The sequence below is a fragment of the Doryrhamphus excisus genome, linkage group LG20 (genome assembly GCF_037039965.1).
Source record: "Doryrhamphus excisus strain RoL-2023G ecotype Guam linkage group LG20, RoL_Dexc_Guam_v1.1, whole genome shotgun sequence".
NCBI lineage: Eukaryota > Metazoa > Chordata > Actinopteri > Syngnathiformes > Syngnathidae > Doryrhamphus > Doryrhamphus excisus.
In genome coordinates this window covers 7361628-7381026 of record NC_136376.1, presented here as the reverse complement: position 1 = coordinate 7381026, position 19399 = coordinate 7361628, and the positions used below count along the sequence as shown (strand labels likewise).

General features: G+C 39.1%; 1 long non-coding RNA gene across 1 annotated transcript; it reads left to right on the top strand.

The window, feature by feature from the left end:
- Positions 1-11022: 11022 nt before the first annotated feature.
- LOC144894474 (uncharacterized) lies at positions 11023-17689 on the top strand. The gene is made up of 2 exons (XR_013625091.1): positions 11023-16098; positions 16165-17689. It is a non-coding gene; the product is annotated as an uncharacterized LOC144894474 (long non-coding RNA).
- Positions 17690-19399: the final 1710 nt, after the last annotated feature.

Sequence of the window (19399 nt, the reverse complement as noted above, 5' to 3'; positions counted from 1 at the left end):
AAAAAAATAAAAATAAAAGCGACCCCAAGAGGCCTATGCTGCACAGCAAGGAGAAAATGCCTCACCAGTCATGGTGTTTGCTGAGCCAATGTTTTATCAAACTGCTGTCATAAGCCATTTATTAAAAGTTTACTCATTGCCCACCCTTGGAGAGACTGGGCGGTTATGCTATCATTTCCCGGCTGTTATTTTTTTTATTTTTTTCACGGAGAAACACTTCAGGAGTTGACCTTTAGTGTGAAATCATTAGCCATTTTCTTTACTGCTCCTCTTTTCAATGCGCTCCTCCCTCTTTCTCCTCCACATGGATTCGGTTTTCAGCTTTATTTTGTGTTCTTTTTACGTTGGAGAGTGAAGCTGGAGGTGACGAGGACTTTCTGGTTGGAAAAAAAATATGACACTGACGGTATTTAATTGAAATGTGACGGCATTAAAAGCATGTCAAATACTTGAGGAACGTACAGTACTGTTATTACTGTCTAACTATGACAGTAGTACAATTAAAACTATGTTTACAAACAAACTATGGAATGGATTCCATACTTCAAGAAACAATACAAGCAGTTGATGTTTGCTAAATACAAGGATGAAGAGTCTTGAACCAGTCATGATGTGCTATACATATCACTATATTGACAGTTACTATGGTAACCATTGTGTCATTGTATGGTCATATCACCTCGTACTTCGGTACGTGACAAATCAATTCATTCATTCATTCATTTTCTACGGCTTTTTCCTCACGAGAGTCGCGGACAAAAAATTAAAAAATGTAAAAATAAAAAAAATACATGAAACTACATTAGGAAAGCAGGAAGTGAACAAATACTACTGACTACTTACTGATTGTAAAAGTACCAGATGGAGGGGTATGATTTAATAAGCTTTGCTTCTTCCTACTCCTTTTGGACATGTGGAACTGTGAACTGATTATGTGATGCATTCAATTGTTAGACCAAGTTTACCGTACATTTATGGTGTTCCCCCTCACAAAGCCATGTGACCAGATGTGTGCACAAGAGCCCAAAAACACAACACAACAAAAAAAAACAACACAAGACAACGCTGGCTAGCCACCGCTCGGCGTCCAAACATCTGCCATTCATATCCCAGCATGCACCGGCCAACTTGCTGCGATGCCGTCAGCCCCCAAATGTGCACAACAACACTCCTTTTATGGCTGTGTGCACGGCCTGCTGGGAAATATGTGCTTTAGTGACAAAAATGCATTAATCACGCCTGGGAAATAATTTAGGATACACAGTCACGAGGACATAAAAGCTGCCATGATACACAGATGCACACTCATTTAAGCGTACACACACACACACACACACACACGTACACACTTCACATTGCTCTTATTGCTGTCATACACACAAACACACACAGAATGAAGCTGTTTCCTGGGGGAAAGTTAGAAATGTGCACACACACATTAAGTAATGAAAAATCCACATTTATTCATTATCCAATGCCACCAAGAGATTATTCTTTTATGCCAGCTGATTAAAAATGATCCAGCAGCAGGAAAATATAATGGCGCATTTGTTTTTCTTTCATTAGGATTTGTTCAACCCAGTAATGAATGAGCACACACACACACACACACACACACACTCTCAGTATTCCACGAAAGAAGCTTTGATTCATTGAACAAGAGACGAGCTAAAAGACACCAAAGCCAAACCAAGTGAACATCAAGTACACGTTGTTAGCAAGGTTGTTTTGTCTGTAGCTGCCAAAAAAATCAATACACTCACCAAGTTGTCCGACATGACCTTGTCACTTCCCATTCTGTGTGGAAGTGGTACATTTTTGGCTTCTTACTTTGTCCTTCCACACTTAGTTTTAAACATATTTTTAAGTTGAGAAGAAATAAATTGGAGGATAAATAGTTAGTTTGGTAGATGTTAAAGCGGCGGCCATGTCTTGGGTCCTGTAGCAGTGTGCAAAGCCGTGTAAACAAAGCTATCTTTGTTTGTTTGTTTTTTTTTATATTCAGTATAGTTATTCCAGACTCCATTCACTGTGCAATATTTGATCAAGCTTCATGTGCAATATTAAGGCTCTAAGTGCAATATATTAAGTTCTAAGTGAAGTATTTCTATAATGCCTCATATTAACTCACTAGCAAGATCTCGTAGTGTATAGACTGGTCATATATCTCATCTCGTTTCATAGTATCTACATACTGTATTTGTATATAACTCTGGGTAAAATTGTTGATTTGTTAATACTTGGGTTTATATTGTTTATTTTTTTATATTGTGTATTTTGTACTGCTTAACTGATTTTGTACTCTTGCTGCTGTGCAATGCAAATTTCCCCACTGAGGGACGAATAAAGGCATATCTTATCTTATCAGTATCGATGGAGCGTACGTCTATGTATATCATATTAACGATAGATCATGTATCCTGTATATCAATCAAGTGCCAAACTACATAATGAGGACGGATGATAGACTGATGTCCATCTTTTATTTTTAATACCATGCAAACGACTCATACTACCACAATATTATGTCTCAAGTATGCTTACATAATAAAGCAATTGCAAATACAGCAAAGTCCTGGTCTTTTAATAATAATTTTGGACTTGCACATTTTTGCTTATTATGTCTACCGTATCAGGTAATATAAGTATAAAGGTGACCGAGGTGTAACCTTGGCAGGGCTCTAATATTTAATTTTAATAACCTATTAAAAGGTCCTAAACAGGTTTTCTATACTCTAAGTATGAAAATATTACAGTTACTAACATTGGATCCTATTTTGCGGAACTTCACAGATCACGGTCAATTAACAGCGATAAACGAGGGCAGACTATAAAGACTTTTCACTCCATATTTCCGCATACTATCATGTAATGACTGATTTTTGTTTACACAACTGTTACATATTCTACTTGTAGTACACAATTGAATACTTTTAAAGGGGAGTCACCTGCTTGCCTGAGGAATAGATAATACGTAACAGCCCATAACTCTTATAGAGATCTAACATGCCGGCCACAGACGCATACAAAAGTTGAAAAAATCAGGCAGCAGCTTTGAGTCCAAAACACATATGATTCCCAAGAGGCGTGGACAAGGACCACGCTGCCCCAAGGAACCACATCAAAGAGGAGGATCAAAGCGAGACCCGTACAAGTCCACGTGGGGCAAGCCCTATCTATATCTGTCGGTTAGAGCATTAGGAATATTAGACATTTTTTGAGAGCAGCTGCAATGTGCCGACATGTTATTCCTTCTCAAGAAGGTCGTTCGAAATTTTATTGTATTTATTTATTGATGGTGAATCTAACATTGTTGGACATAAACAAAACACGCTGAGAAGGGTCAAGTCTGGGCCTTCCAGGATCACCATCTTGGTTTTTCCCTTCACGGACCAACAACGGGAGTCATAAGAGTATCTTTTTTGATGGTTGCATTCGCCACAATTCCGCCGCGTCCCTATGGACCTGCCTCGCCGCCTGAGCTGTCTGATTTTTTTTTTTTAACCCTGCTTGTAAAAGCTGTGTAGTACATCAAAATTTGAGCATGTTTTTCCAGCACTTGGAAGAAAGTCAAGTCTACTGACAAGTGAGTGAAGCTGAATGGAAAGTAGTCTATTAACGCTACATCAACTTTGCATTGAATTTTAATGATATATGTAGTAATACACCAGAAACCGTACGTTCTACAATCTACATTTAAATCCAGAGGCCTTAAAGTGACCTACAGCAGGACTTCATTGCCAGTAGACTTCTTTAAAACCTTTTTATTTTCAATTCTTCAGAGGCCAAACATGATCTTGGTGCCATGTAGGCAGATGTATAATAAAGACAAATGACCGCACTCAGCAGAGAAAGGGTGGTCCGAGACAGAGAGGAAGCCTGCTAAGTTATGTTAGCACTGCTCAGGTTTCCCTCTTTGAAACACAATAAGACTGAGCGGTACACACACACACACACACACACACACACACACACACACACACACACACACACACACACACACACATATATCCAGCAGGCTGCATGCTCTATATCCACTTTATCTGACCAAGCTTGATTAAAGCAGGCCGGTTTTACTTTTTAAGGCTTTGTGGAGACCATCAGTCATCATGTGTATGATTCATTTGGTTTAGATTTGAAACGTGACAAAAGTGGAATTTCGAAAAGTTAAACACAATCTATTCCGGAACGCTGGTCATCATCCAGATTTGTTTGGATTAGGAAACAATGCTTCCCATAGAAAATAACAGATATGGGAATACTTGTGCTTCCATAATTGCTTCCATAGGCAAAGTCAAATTTTAGCATTCTGATGCGTCATAAAAGTGTAAAAAGAAGTGAAGCAGTGTAATTATATAGTGTTATGCTAACATTGCCAACACGTAAATCGGCGCATGTATATGAAAGGCTGGTCTGTTTACTTTTGTAGGTTTGTATACAGTCAACTTGTGCGAATAGTTTATTTTGTCATTTTTGTCGTAGCTTAACTTGCCTAACTACTTAGCTTTGCTTCTTCCTACTCCTTTTGGACATGTGGAACTGTGAAAAAATAAAATTACAAAATAAATTAAAAAATTAAACTATATTAGGAAAGCAGGAAGTGAACAAATGTAACAGTTACTGATTGTAAAAGTACCAGATGGAGGGGTAGGATTTAATAAGCTTTGCTTCTTCCTACTCCTTTTGGACATGTGGAACTGTGAACTGATTATGTGATGCATTCAATTGTAATCTGATGCATGTTCAAATGAAATAAAACCATTACCATTACCACAGCTTAGCTTAATTTAACTAGTATAACTTTTAATGCTGAAGCCAAATACTCATTTGTAGTATGTATACAGTCACACCGATTGAGTGGAGTAGAGTCCACACAATGCTACCCATCAAGCTGTGCGAGAAATTTCAAGTCAATGTTACTTGTAGGGTTCAAACTTTGGTGTTTAACAACAGCACCACCATTTGGTGGCACACATTCGGGGTTCATGTTCATTCATTCATTCATTTTCTACCGTTTTTCCTCACGAGGGTCGTGGGGGGTTGCTGGAGCCTATCCCAGCTGTCTTCGGTCGAGAGGCGTGGTACACCTTGGACTGGTCGCCAGCCAATCACAGGGCACATATAGACAAACAACCATTCACACTCACATTCATACCTATGGACAATTTGGAGTCGCCAATTAACCTAGCATGTTTTTGGAATGTGGGAGGAAACCGGAGTACCCGGAGAAAACCCACGCATGCACGGGGAGAACATGCAAACTCCACACAGAGATGGCCGAGGGTGGAATTGAACAATGGTCTCCTAGCTGTGAGGTCTGCATGCTAACCACTCGACCACCGTGCAGCCCGGGTTCATGTTTTGAATTATTTTTTTTCTCTTTTGTGTGAAACGGTTCAAGAGTAGGAGCATGACACCGTCGGTGGTCCTCATAGTCTTACATGTAAATGAGTTCAATACCACAGTGCTGGAAAATCTTGAGAAATTATCTTGCATGAGCTTGAATGAGAAGTTTTAAAAGGTGTTTGAACCTTGAATATAATGTACATATAACTGAATGATGTCACCATAGTTTTATGTACACTTATTAAGGAAGTAGAAAGACTGTTGGCAGGGAGCATCAGCAGATTGGAGGCAATGTTATTTAATTCTTCATCAATAAACGATCAATGCAGTGTGCTTATTGCCAGTGTGGCTCTAAAGTGAAGATGAAATGGAAGAAGTTGAGGAATACCCAAGAATTTGAGTATGGAATATGAATCTGATCAGCAGGTATGTAGACAGTATTTATTTAGCAGGAGAAGGGAGGTTGTGACAGGAAGCCAGACAGCAAGGCGGAGGGGAACAGGGGGCTTTTTTTGTGGTACTGTTGGGTCTTGAGGGATGGGGAGGGCGGGATTAGAGAAAATGATCTGGGATAGAAGGAATGGTAAAGAAAGAGAGGGTGGGAGGGAGAAAAGAACGTTGAGCCGGGCCGTGAAAGACGTTCTTTGTTTGGAGCGATCTCCATGAAAGCTAAAAATATCACAGACAGTGGTCACCACTTCCTGTCCGCCCGCGATAGTGTAGATGTTGTGGATCTGTTTGTGTGGATTGTCTCTCCTTAGTAAGGTAAAATTGAGGTTTAACCTCAAGGGATCAAGTCCTCACCTATTCACACACACACACACACACACACACACACACACGGGAAGGATTAGGCCATAAGGGACAGTCTACACTAGCATAGCAAGCTACAAAGCTAACTAGTTAGCCACTCTAATTTAGATCTTTTGAACGGAGTAGGAAAGAATGACAGAGTAAGAAGCCAAAAATTAACCACTGCCACACAGAATGAGAGGATAACTTTTGACCACTTTATTATGTTGGACATGCCATGGCTGACTACACACGGTAACGGACAGTCACAACTAGCATAGCAAGCTACAAAGCTAACTAGTTAGCCACTTCAAATTAGATCTTCTGAAGGAGAAGGGAAGAATGACAAAATAAGAAGCCAAAAATTAACCACTGCCACACAGAATGGGAGGATAACTTTTTGTCGCTCTATTATGTCGGACATGCCATGGCTAACTACACACAGTAACGGACAGTTACCACTAGCATAGCAAGCTACAAAGCTAACTAGTTAGCCACTCCAATTTAGATCTTCTGAATGGATTAAGGAAAAATTACAAAGTAAGAAGCCAAAAATTAACCACTGCCACACGGAAAGGGAGGACATCCCATAGCTGACTACATACAGTACGATGTAATATAACTTCATGTTGCATCAATGTAACATTACTGACCAGAATACCACATGTAACTTGTCTTTCAATATTTTTTGACTAATAATAAGCCATAGTCTAGACATCATTTAATCTTCCCTTCTGTAGACATGGTTTGAGGTAAGATGGAGCATTGATTGCAAAACAACATCAAACTCAGCACCGACCACATTGATTGAATACGCAGTTAAAAAAAAAACTATTTTCCTCAAGACCAATCATTTAATATTTTCAGTTTGTACCTTTTTTCTACCCAAGACAACAACAAGAATGTCCAGCATGCCACCAAAGTAAAGATTCAGATTTTCATCTGACATTTAGACAAGATGACTTCTTGTAATGTCAAATCTTATCACCCAAAACCTGCACTCAAATGTACGGTTCTGTTCATAAGCACAGATAAAAATATCCCCATAAAGTGGATGGACAGAAAGTGTCTGTTGAAGCAGGAAACCTGACCTGAGTGTTTGCCACTGCGTTTGTGGTCAGTCTGATCTCTTGTACAAACAATTCACCATGTTACCATATTTACACTACACATAACGAGAGTCATGTTCAATGTGAAAAATGTGAATTATGAAGGAATTCGGTACATTTTTCATGTTTCTATGAAACGATGTGGGAAAAAAATGAATGTCAGTGAAGGTAGGCCGCTAAAGAGAGACAGATAAAAGGTTGCGGTGAAATATGAACAGGAAGTAGGAGCGTGGGGGAAGAGATAATAGCTTGATACGGTCTTAAGGTTTCTGAAACATGAGACTCAGTTCTGTGGGAGATCTTACAATGAGGAGCACGGAACGCTTAATAATGGATTCAAGCACATGTACAAATTCTCACAGTGAAGCCTTAACCATAACATAATAGATTCCTAAGAATCTTTCCTCAGAACTTTTAAACAAATAATCGTACCGATATAAAACCCATTTTAAAACACCAATTTTTGATGGGTGAACTTTTCAGCTGTACCACTTCCACACTTCTATATGGGGGTTTTATCAAATAATGTCAATTACCATAACTATAAGAAGACAGCAGATTAATTCAAGGACGTTTCTTCAGATTTTTTAGGGGTGAATCTTCCAATTTCATAACCCATGTCTTTTACACCCACAAACGTAATAACGGCCTACAAATGTAATAAACCACAAACGTAATACAAATCTGCAGCTTTGAATGTAATAATCCCGCAAATGTAATAAATTTCCCACAAGTAATAAAATTTGCCTACTGCAAACATAATACTGAATTACCTGCAAATGTAATAACTATTACATTTCCAGGTAATTATTACATACGTATGTGGGAAAGTGAAAATCTGCAAATGTAATAACTTCCCACAAATGTAATATGAGACAAAATAATAATCTTTGTGGTTGTTGTTTCTTTTTTTAATGAGGGAGAAGGTGTAGATGTCATTTTGAAGATTTTAACAAGATAATTCTTTTTCTTTTTTTTGTGGAAAAAATATTATTCAAAGAGTATCATTTGAATACATTTAAGGAATCTTTAATTATTAAATTATAATTTATTTTAAATTAAAAAAGATAAAATAATTGTGATAATTGCATAATAATAAATAATTTATAATTAATTTAATAAAATTATTATTACTATTATTATATAATTTATTATTTCTTTTGATTATTTCTTCCCCATATAAACACAAAATCACACATACAATAATATATTGTAACTAAAACGCACATGTATGCCCACAAACAAAATGTAATAATTTTTTAAAATGTAATAGTTATTGCATTTGCAGGAAATTCAGTATTATGTTTGCAGTGGGAAAATTTTATTACGTTTGTGAGAAATGTATTACATTTGCGGGATTATTACATTCAAAGCTGCAGATTTGTATTACGTTTGTGGTTTATTACGTTTGCAGGTGTAACACATGTCTTTCCACTAAGAATTTTGGAGGTTCCGTTTAAGACATTGTGTTGATTGGTGTGACAAAGACGCTAATGCTAATAAAAACAAAAGAAAAACATCTTCCATTGTTGCATTTTGTTTACAGTGTGGTCTTCCTCCTTTTTGTTGCATTCATTGGAACCTGACACAATGATGTCTGACTTCTTCCCAAGAGCCATCACCACCCTGAACTCAGACATACAACGTACCCGGTCATTAGCATAATGCAGATGTGCAATATTTCCATCACTGCCTCTGTTACTACCTCAATCATATTTATTTATTTAATAACCCAATACAATACACTCATATGTGATCTGTATACACCAGTCATTATTTGCACTATGACACATTTATCATTGCACTAAAATGAATATATCTGCAACATGCTGCTGCATATGCTCCTGTGCAATACTATGTGTATATTTTGGATATCTTGTATATAGCTTGTTAAATTGTCTTTTTTACTCTACTTTTATATACTTTTTTTTTTAAACTTGACTACTGCACTGAAAGGAGAAGCTCTCCAATCTCGCAGTACATCTTGTATAATGACAATAAAGGCCATTCCATTCCATTCCATTCACGCAGATGATCCCACCTCTTCACACAAGACATATCAACACTTGAAATCCCAAACCTTCGTTGGACTCGACCATTGCTAGAAACATGGTTCAAAAGTAAGAGTCTCCGCTAGGTAACATGGCACAGTTCACAACATTCATTCCTTCTTGTTGACCAAAGCAGTGACAAGTGCTTAGTTCATTCAAGTTCTACTTAGCGGGCTTCCTGTCCCTGTTAGTCTTTTCAGAGAGACGTTCTCCCCGGTAATGAAACGAGAGAGGGGTCTTTTCATATTCCATAAGCCCTGAACCGGGGAAGAATGGGATTATGTTTGCCGTCTTCAGAGAGCGGTGGAACAAGATGCTGTAAGGAAATTGTTTTATGGTGGCATGAATGGTCAGAGGCAGACAAATGACACGAGCTAGGATGGGAGACCAAGACACGTTGGGGAGGAAAAAATGGATGGGAAATGGAGAAACGTGGTGACCTAAATAAAAGGGCGTGATGAAGAACGACTTATTCAAAGTGAATCAGTTCCACCAGCCTATGATCTCCTCTCAGCCTCCATGTGCCTTTTTTTTTTTTTTTTGCCTCTTTTTGTCCGACTTTCCGTCCCCTGATTCTCTCTTTCTAGCACAAACACAAATAGTCCTAAATGTCACACGACTCCACATTCTCTCTCAGTTTTCCTCTGGAGGTTTCTCTCTTTGGAAAATGGAAGAATCAGGAGGGTGAGACGACTGCATGGAGAGATTGGGGCTGCAGGAGCTAGTGTGAAGACTCCAGATGAACGACCTTGCGCTTTGGGACAATGTTTAAAAGCGAAAGGCTGACGGAAAGCTGAAGGAACTGAGTTTGTGAGACCAACTGAGACTTGTTAAAAGTGCAAGTGTTTATTTTAAACATTCAAAGTTATGCAGAACATGGTTTGCATTTTTAGGTAAAATTAGGATTGCTACTCTAGTGTTACATGCACTCGGTTAGAATATGTCAAGGACACAGGTGTAACATGGAGTTACCCAAAATAGTCAACGTCACCATAAAGTACACCAGAATATACCCTAAATTTGATAATCCATACATACGTATAGTGTTTTCATCTTCAGAATATACCCTCAATTTAAGATTAGCGTTCTGGACTTTGGAGTGGAAGCCTCGGATTCGAACCTCCACTTGTAAACATCATCGATATTCGTCAGGAAGGGCATCCAGAATATAAAAGGCTCAAGGCAAAAATAAGTATCTGGATCAAAAAGATCCGTTATGGTGATTCCGTAATCCGGAAAAAGCCGACAGAAAAAAAGACAAAAAGTGGCCCACAATCTAAGATAATCATGGTATAAAAAGTAAACAGTCCCAGAACATACACCGAAACTAAGGAACAAAGTGTAGTTGGATGGAATATACCCTAAACCCAAAGTAATTCTAAGGCTGAACTACACTTGAATACACAGTAACCCAGAGGTATCACACAGTAAATCAACCCAAACTACAACCACAAAGAAGATCATATACATACACTGTCATACACCAAAACATTTACCAGAGGTATACGTATGTGGCTTTATGTACAATGAACTGAAATCCACCTTGAACCAGAAGTAGAATGCGGATTCTCAGAGAAAATAGTTCAACTCCCGAATATTCATTCATTCATTCATTTTCTACCGCTTAGCTTCACGAGGGTCGCGGGGGTGCTGCCTATCCCAGCTGTCTTTGGGCGAGAGGCGGGGTACACCCTGGACTAGTTGTCAGCCTGTTGGAAGAATTGTACATAAAGTTATTCTATTTTTACTATATTCTTATGACCTAGGTTTCTCATGACCTACAAACATTTTGTAACACTCACATAACAAAGTAAGATTAACGCTGTACATGTGCTTGATATCACTCACATAACAATGTAAGATTAATGCTGTGACGCCTGCACTCGTGAGTACATCGTGATTAAGGGAAGACAGAACATCCCTCAGCAGATAGTTTTTAACACCCTCAGGGGACACAGGCACGGGTCAGAAGTAGATGACCTCAAAGGGTATGTGTGTATCACCAGAGAATCACATGTCAAGGATGAAGATTGTTCACACATTATGGATAACATGTTGTACAAAGAAACTGGTTTCAACTGGAATAATTAAACCCCCCTTCCCTCAGAAAACTGATTGTAACCAGGGCCTTCCTTCAATAAAAAGGCAAGAGGGCAGGAACTGCTTCAGAGTGAGGTGGCGAATTGTTACTGAACGGTTCCTGATCACTCTCCTTGCAAGTAAAAAGAAACTCATCTCTCTGTGTCTTCTTTTGTACAGGCAGTGTTTTTTACAAGTGTTGGGGTTTAAACCTGACATTTTATTGGTCCTTCGAGCCGGATTCCAAGACACCTGACGATCCCAGCGGGCAAGCGAGATCCAGGCAAGACTGTGGCCACAGCATCAAGACCCTTTCCGGGACTGGTCCCTCTCTTGCGGGCTGGGATCGGAAGGTTGAAGGAAATCCAGAGACGCAGAGACTGTGAGTACAAATTTTGTTTAAAAGGAATGAATGTAAGAAAAGTAAAATAGAAGACAAACCCTGCAGGTTAGAAGAAGAAGAAGAGTAAAATAGAAGAAGAAGAGAAAAAATAAAAACGCGAAGTACAAACCCTGACAATACTAGACTCTATCAGGTCAGACAGTTAAATTCCGTGGAGGGTAGACTCCCCTAGTTGAAACAGACTAGTTAAACTCTACAGGATGCCGGAGTCCTCTGGGCTGGAAAAATAAAAACGCGCGAAGTGTGAATGTGGAAAAAAAAAGTAAAATAACAAACCCTGACAATTCTAGGCTCTATCAGGTCCGACAGTTAAAATCCGTAGGTGGAGTAGACGCCCCTAGTTGAAACAGACTAGTTAAACTCTACATAGGATATGCGGAGTCCTCTGGGCTGGAAAATAACGCGCGCAAAGTGTGAATGTGAATGTATGAATGAAAATACAATTACCACTAGGTAACTGTGTTTTATACCAAACCAACAAGAAGCAAATGGTGAGCCTTTGTGGATGCTTGTAGGCAAGAAAATTCCACCTGAAAAGGTTGAAGAGAATTTTACCACAAAAGGTTGTTGATCACCATCTTGTTGAAGATAACCCCAGTGTTAGAACACGACAGGTGTTAAGAACCACTGGGTCCAAATTTAGTTCAAAATGGGGAAGGGACAAAGTAAAGAAAAACAAAAAGTCCTTGAAGAACTCTCCTGCAAGGACTGGAAGGTAGTTGAAAAAGAGGATAGTCTAGCAGTAGACCCCTATATTATTGGATAAAACAGCACAAATTCAACGGAAAATTATCTACGGCATGTATTAAGGAGTTACAACAAAAACATAAAAAAGAAATGTAAACAAAACGAGAAGAGAATGAAAAAGAAAGTGAGTTGTTTGGTCTTGTGGAAGGTCAGGTTATGACTGGCTTGGTAAGACAGGATAAGAAAAGCGAGAGATATATAAGATAGTAAGAGAAGTTTTACTTCATGAGTATCAGAAAGATGAAGAAAAAGTAATGAAGGAGAAAGACTCAGACACATTTTATACACAAAAGGAAGGTAACGAAAGAAGGGTTATGCCAACTCGGAGAAGATTTGGAGGAAGAGGTAGAGGAACAGGTAGACAGAATATACAAAACTATCCCAACAGGTTGGATGTTGGAATTGCGGTGAAGAAGGTCACTTCGCCCGTGATTGTGTCAAAAGCCAGTACAAAAGGAACCAAAAGCTATATTCAGCACGACTAGGCTTGTCTTAACAAATACAACCAGAACCAAATGATCAACCAGTAGTATAATTACAAGTACACCAAATAAAACTAAATTCATATGAAGGAATAAAACCAGCAATAGAAGATTTGAGTCTTAGTAGAATGCGATAACCCACCATGTAATATCCCTATTTTCCCAGTGAGAAAAGTGCCACTCTCTGTGGGATGGAGAATGATACAGGACAAGTTGTAAATCAAGCTGTGGTGGCGAGAGCACCTTGTGTGCCTGACCCACACACATTGTTAAATTCTTTACCAACAGATGTCACATGGTTCACCGTAGTAGACATCAGGCATTCTTCTCCATTCTAATAGAGAAAGACAGTTCAGGTTCGCATTTACGGTTGCAGAAAAGAGAAAATATAAATAAATACATGAATAAATAATATATATATATACGTATACACGCTTACCACAAGAATATTGTGAAAGCCCGACAATTTATTCACAAGCAATGATGGCCAGTATGTCCACGTTTGAACCCCCAAATGGAAGCCAGAAATTATTATATGTAGATGACATCCCTCCTGTAGGAAGTCATGTGAAGAAGACACAATAACCTTATTGCACCATTTAGCGAAAGAAGGCCATAAAGTGAGTAAAGACAAACTACAATTTTGTAAGCAATCAATGAAGTATTTAGGCCATCAGTTGACAGGACAAGGGCGAACCATTCTAACAGATAGAAAACAAGCAATCTTAAATGAAGCTAAACCACATTTAACACTTGAGCGATGCACCACGCTCAACCCAGCTACCCTTCTACCATTCCCTGAGGAAGGCCAACCACGTGATTGTTATGAGCTAACAACACAAACTGCAAAGTATAGACCAGACTTATTAGATCAGACACTAACAAAAAGGGGTGATTTTATAGATGGTTCCTCAAAGAAAAAAAATATATATATATTTGGGAAAAACAATAACAGGCTATGCAGTCATAGCGCTTACAGAAGCATGCACATTAATGAACGGTCAAAAGGTGACAATTTATACTGATAGCCAATATTATATTCAACAGTACATATCTTTGCACAATATTGGCAAAACAGAGGTATGATAACATCAACGGGAAAACCAGTAACTCATGCATGATTATTAACAACTTTACTAGAAGCAGTGCAATTGCCAAAACAAATTGCTGTATGTAAATGCACGGCACATACTAATAATACGGATTCAATATCTTTAGGAAATATGTTCACTGATAAAATGGTAAAACAAGCGACACTAAAGGAACTGAACCTTCTTAACACAGAAAAATTACAAGTACACTTTGAGATCCTGGCAGACATGCAACAACAGAGTCCAAAGCAAGAAATTGACCACTGGCTAAGGAATAAAGCAATCCTGGACAAAAATGTTAATATGTCGATAGATAATAAAACAATCTTGCCAAAAAATTGCATAAGTGGGACGCTATTTTGAGCCATGGTTTCACACATGTCTCAACAGGAGGGATATGTGCTGTGGCACAATAGTGTGCTATTAACACCCACTTTACTACGTAGGGATTGAATTCTTATTCAAAAAAAAAAAAAAAAAAAAAAAAAAAAAACTTTTTGTAGAGCATGTTTAACGTGTGCAAAACACAATGCCCAGGGCAGCTTGCGACCTCGGCGTGGCCAATTTCAAAGAACCACAATACTTATTTCAAGAAATACACATGGACTTCATTGAACTCAACAACAGTGAAGGGAAAAAATTCTGTTTAGTGATAATAGACTCATTTTCAAAATGGATAGAACTGTTTCCTACAAAACATCCAGATGCACTAACACTAGCTAAAGCTCTATGCAAAGACATAATTCCACGCTATGGTATTCCAGAAAACATTTACAGTGATAAACTATGACTAAATTATCCATCTCCATCTTAGTATTTACCCTAACTATACCTGTTTGCGTCATGATAATAGCATGGTGGTATCTGCTGTAGATTTGTAGCTCCTCAACAACCTTCAGAGGAAGTCCGGCTACAAAGGGGGCTGTAATTCTAGTTTGCAGTCGTCTCAAACCGGTGAAGATTGTCCACAACTCTGTTGCGTTATTAGGAGGGGTTGCAAGCCTGCTGGTAAGATGATCACTCAGACGCATAAAAATAAAAAAATAAAAAATAAAAATAATTAATTAGCAGCAGTAGGAGGACTGATCGGAGCAATAATAGTGATGTCACTGCCACTATGGAAAAAATAAAAATAAAAAAAAATCTTAACATGCAGAAAAGAAGGGTGGGGACCCTTAAAACACCTTGGATAATTAGGTGGGCATACAACAACTCCAGATGTATGACCATAGCCCCAAATTCGACTACCGAACTCCAAATACCCATATCATCATTGAAAGGATTTACAAACAGACGTCAGGTGTCAGGGGAGACATATGCTAGTTATTGGTGATATGTTACTGGACACGTGTTAGATTTAAGTTGGGACACATTGATTACCACCCAGGAAGGTGATTACTGGGCACCTGGTACCACATTAGAAGCCAGGCATTTCCATAATAAAATTATGTTAAAGAAACATGGGGCCATATTAAGTATGACATTTGCTTTTAGCTCAGCTAAACTCAACCCATATGACCGACCATTGGGCACTACTTTAAATACCTCGTGTTGGGGTTTCCTTTTATGGGCCTACTCTTCTGGGGTAGATCCCTACTTTCCTATAATTATTTGTGAAAATCAAACCATGACCCCTGTTGAACTGCCAATCACAAATAACTACACACATCACGCTGGAGTTAAAATAGCCGTAATTCGAAATACAGATGATTGGTTTCATGCCACTACGGGCATTTCACAACAAAGTAATAACTGGCTGCTGCTAGTGGAACAGGCAGCAAAAATGTCAAATCAAGGAGATTGTGTAGTATGTATAGGAGCCAGACCACTGTTACAAGTAGTGCCTTCAACTATGGGAATAGATTGTTTGATCGAAGTAATGAATAAAACCATTGCATAAGAAAGAAGAAGAAAAAAAAAAAAAAAAAATTGTTCACAATGGGATAAGGTCTATCCTCTTACTTCCACTGAAAAACAAAAACAGTATTTTCTAAAAAGGTAGCTATAGGAAACTTCTCTTGCATAAACAGAACAGGTGTTGGAATCAAATTGGGAAAATTGAAGGTAGCTGTAGGAAATTTCTCATGCATAAACGGAACAGGTGTTGGAATCAAATTAGGAAGATTGAATGATACAGAGTGTCAATCAATAGAGATGGCAGACATAACATTCAAACCCAGAATCAAAGAGATCAGTGTCAGGGTGGGATAAAAATGATCCCACCTACATAGACAGTATTGGAGTTCCGAGAGGAGTCCCTGATGAATACAAATTAGTCAACCAGATAGCAGCAGGTTTCGAATCATCAATTTGCTGGTGGTGCACAATTAACAAAAATGTAGACAAATCAACTACATCCACTATAACGTGCAGAAATTAGGAAACAACACTGAAAGAGGGTTCTCCGCCATCCATGAACAACTGTCAGCTACCTCCCTCATGGCTTTCCAAAACAGAATTGCTGTTGACATGCTCCTGGTGGAGAAGGGCGGAGTATGTGCCATTTTTGGTGATCAGTGCTGCACGTTCATTCTGAACAACACGGCAGCGGACGGGAGTCTCACCAAGGCCTTAGAAGGTCTAAGGTCCCTTAACAGCAAGATGAAAGACCATTCTGGAGTTGACACGTCAATGTGGGATGGTTTTGGAGACGTATTTGGCAAATATAAACAACTGATAATGTCAGTTTTAATGTTAATCGCTGTATTTGCAGCTATTCTCACCTTATGTGGATGTTGTTGCATTCCCTGCATTAGAGTTTTTGTGCACCAGGCTAATCACCACTGCTATCCAACCAATTAAGCAAGAGGTGTCAGAAATATATGCGCTCCTTACTCCAAAAGGGGAGCCCCAAGAAGACAGTTGCGATGAAGACACCGAAGCTGAAGAGATACATGACAAAACATCATGGCATTTTCAGGACTCGTTTTCCGATCCAGGAGATTATGCAGCTGACCTCTGAGTGTACCTTTTTGCGCTATGAGATGAATCCATGACTGAAAATCTTAAAAAGAAGAGGTCAATGGAGGATGGGAGAATATAGTGCAAAATGAATAAACAGGAGGGAAATGTTGGAAGAATTGTACATAAAGTTATTCTATTTTTACTATATTCTTATGACCTAGGTTTCTCATGACCTACAAACATTTTGTAACACTCACATAACAAAGTAAGATTAACGCTGTACATGTGCTTGATATCACTCACATAACAATGTAAGATTAATGCTGTGACGCCTGCACTCGTGAGTACATCGTGATTAAGGGAAGACAGAACATCCCTCAGCAGATAGTTTTTAACACCCTCAGGGGACACAGGCACGGGTCAGAAGTAGATGACCTCAAAGGGTATGTGTGTATCACCAGAGAATCACATGTCAAGGATGAAGATTGTTCACACATTATGGATAACATGTTGTACAAAGAAACTGGTTTCAACTGGAATAATTAAACCCCCCTTCCCTCAGAAAACTGATTGTAACCAGGGCCTTCCTTCAATAAAAAGGCAAGAGGGCAGGAACTGCTTCAGAGTGAGGTGGCGAATTGTTACTGAACGGTTCCTGATCACTCTCCTTGCAAGTAAAAAGAAACTCATCTCTCTGTGTCTTCTTTTGTACAGGCAGTGTTTTTTACAAGTGTTGGGGTTTAAACCTGACACAGCCAATCACAGGGCACATATAGACAAACAACCATTCACACTCACATTCATACCTATGGACAATTTGGAGTCGCTAATTAACCTAGCATGTTTTTGGAATGTGGGAGGAAACCGGACTGGAAACGAGGAACCCACGCATGCACAGGGGAGAACATTCAAACTCCACACAGAGATGACCGAGGGTGGAATTGAACTCGGGTCTCCTAGCTGTGAGGCCTGTGCACTAACCACTCACTGCCATGAAACACACTCCGGAATATTCATTCATTTACTAGCGCGTTTACTCACAAGGGTTGCGGGCGGGGGTTGCTGGAGCCTATCCCAGCTGTCTTCGAGCGAGAGGCGGGGTACACCCTGGACTGGTCGTCAGCCAATCACAGGGCACATATAGACAAACAACCATTCACACTCACATTCATACCTATGGACAATTTGGAGTTGCCAATTAACCTAGCATGTTTTTGGAATGTGGGAGGAAACCGGAGTACCCGGAGAAAACCCACACATGCACGGGGAGAACACACAGAGATGGCCGAGAGTGGACTATAGTTTGCCCACCCCGGTGTAGAAGATGGGGCTGAGGACACTTCCCTGTGGAGTTCCTGTGTTGGTGGTTAGTGGTGATGCATGCACGGGGAGAACATGCAAACTCCACACAGAGATGGGCGAGGGTGGAATTGAGCTCGGGTCTCCTAGTTGTAAAACCTGTGCACTAACCACTTGTTCGCTGTGCAACACGCTCCCAAATATCCAATGCTAAAATACATGATGTATAACATGGAGTAGTTGAAAATACAAAAGTGCATTAAAGTTGAGGGAGATTACATTGAAAGTAAAACTATGTAAACAATGTATGGACTTGTATCGGATGCCAGTTCTGTTACTTTTCAGACACACCTCAAATGTGTACTTTTGCGAAATACTGTAATTCTATGTCAATGTATGCCAATCTATACACAAAATGCTTGTCTAAGTACTGTATATCCCTGATACATCACCATCCAATCCTAGGCGGCCTATAGTATCGTTTGTGACAATATCCCAAGTCCATATGGATCTGGGGGATAAAGCACAGATTATATGTTTAACCCTCATTGATTAAGCAGTCTGACTGCTGTGAAGGGAAATCAAAGACAAAAATGTCAAAGCTTTTCCAGAGGTCGAGGCTTCTTGAGCAGAGAGCTTTAGACTGCTACTGTATGATGCGTGCATATCAATTCTCCATCAGTAAAATGAACGCCGAGGAGCTTCTCAAAGGTCTTTTTGAAGCCTTTTTTTTTTTTTTTTTCCAAGGCCGCATCAACCAGCTTAAGGATGGCGCAACCTCGTCATTTCATTTGACACCTCTGGAGCCCAAGCCCATGTTTGATTGAATTGATCAGCGGGATCCTTGACGCCTCTGGCTGTCATGTCTTGTGCACGTGAATTAGCGTAACGAGTTTGTTCGGATGGGGAAGTAACAGATTAAAAATGTTTTTTTTTCACTGTAGTGTTATTTTTTATTAGATTTTTATGTGAGAAAAGCACACAACAAAATAATATAATAACAACATAATAATAATAATAATAATAACTTACAACATACAACAATAATAATTCATTCATTCATTTTCTACCGCTTTTCCTCATGAGGGTCGCGGGG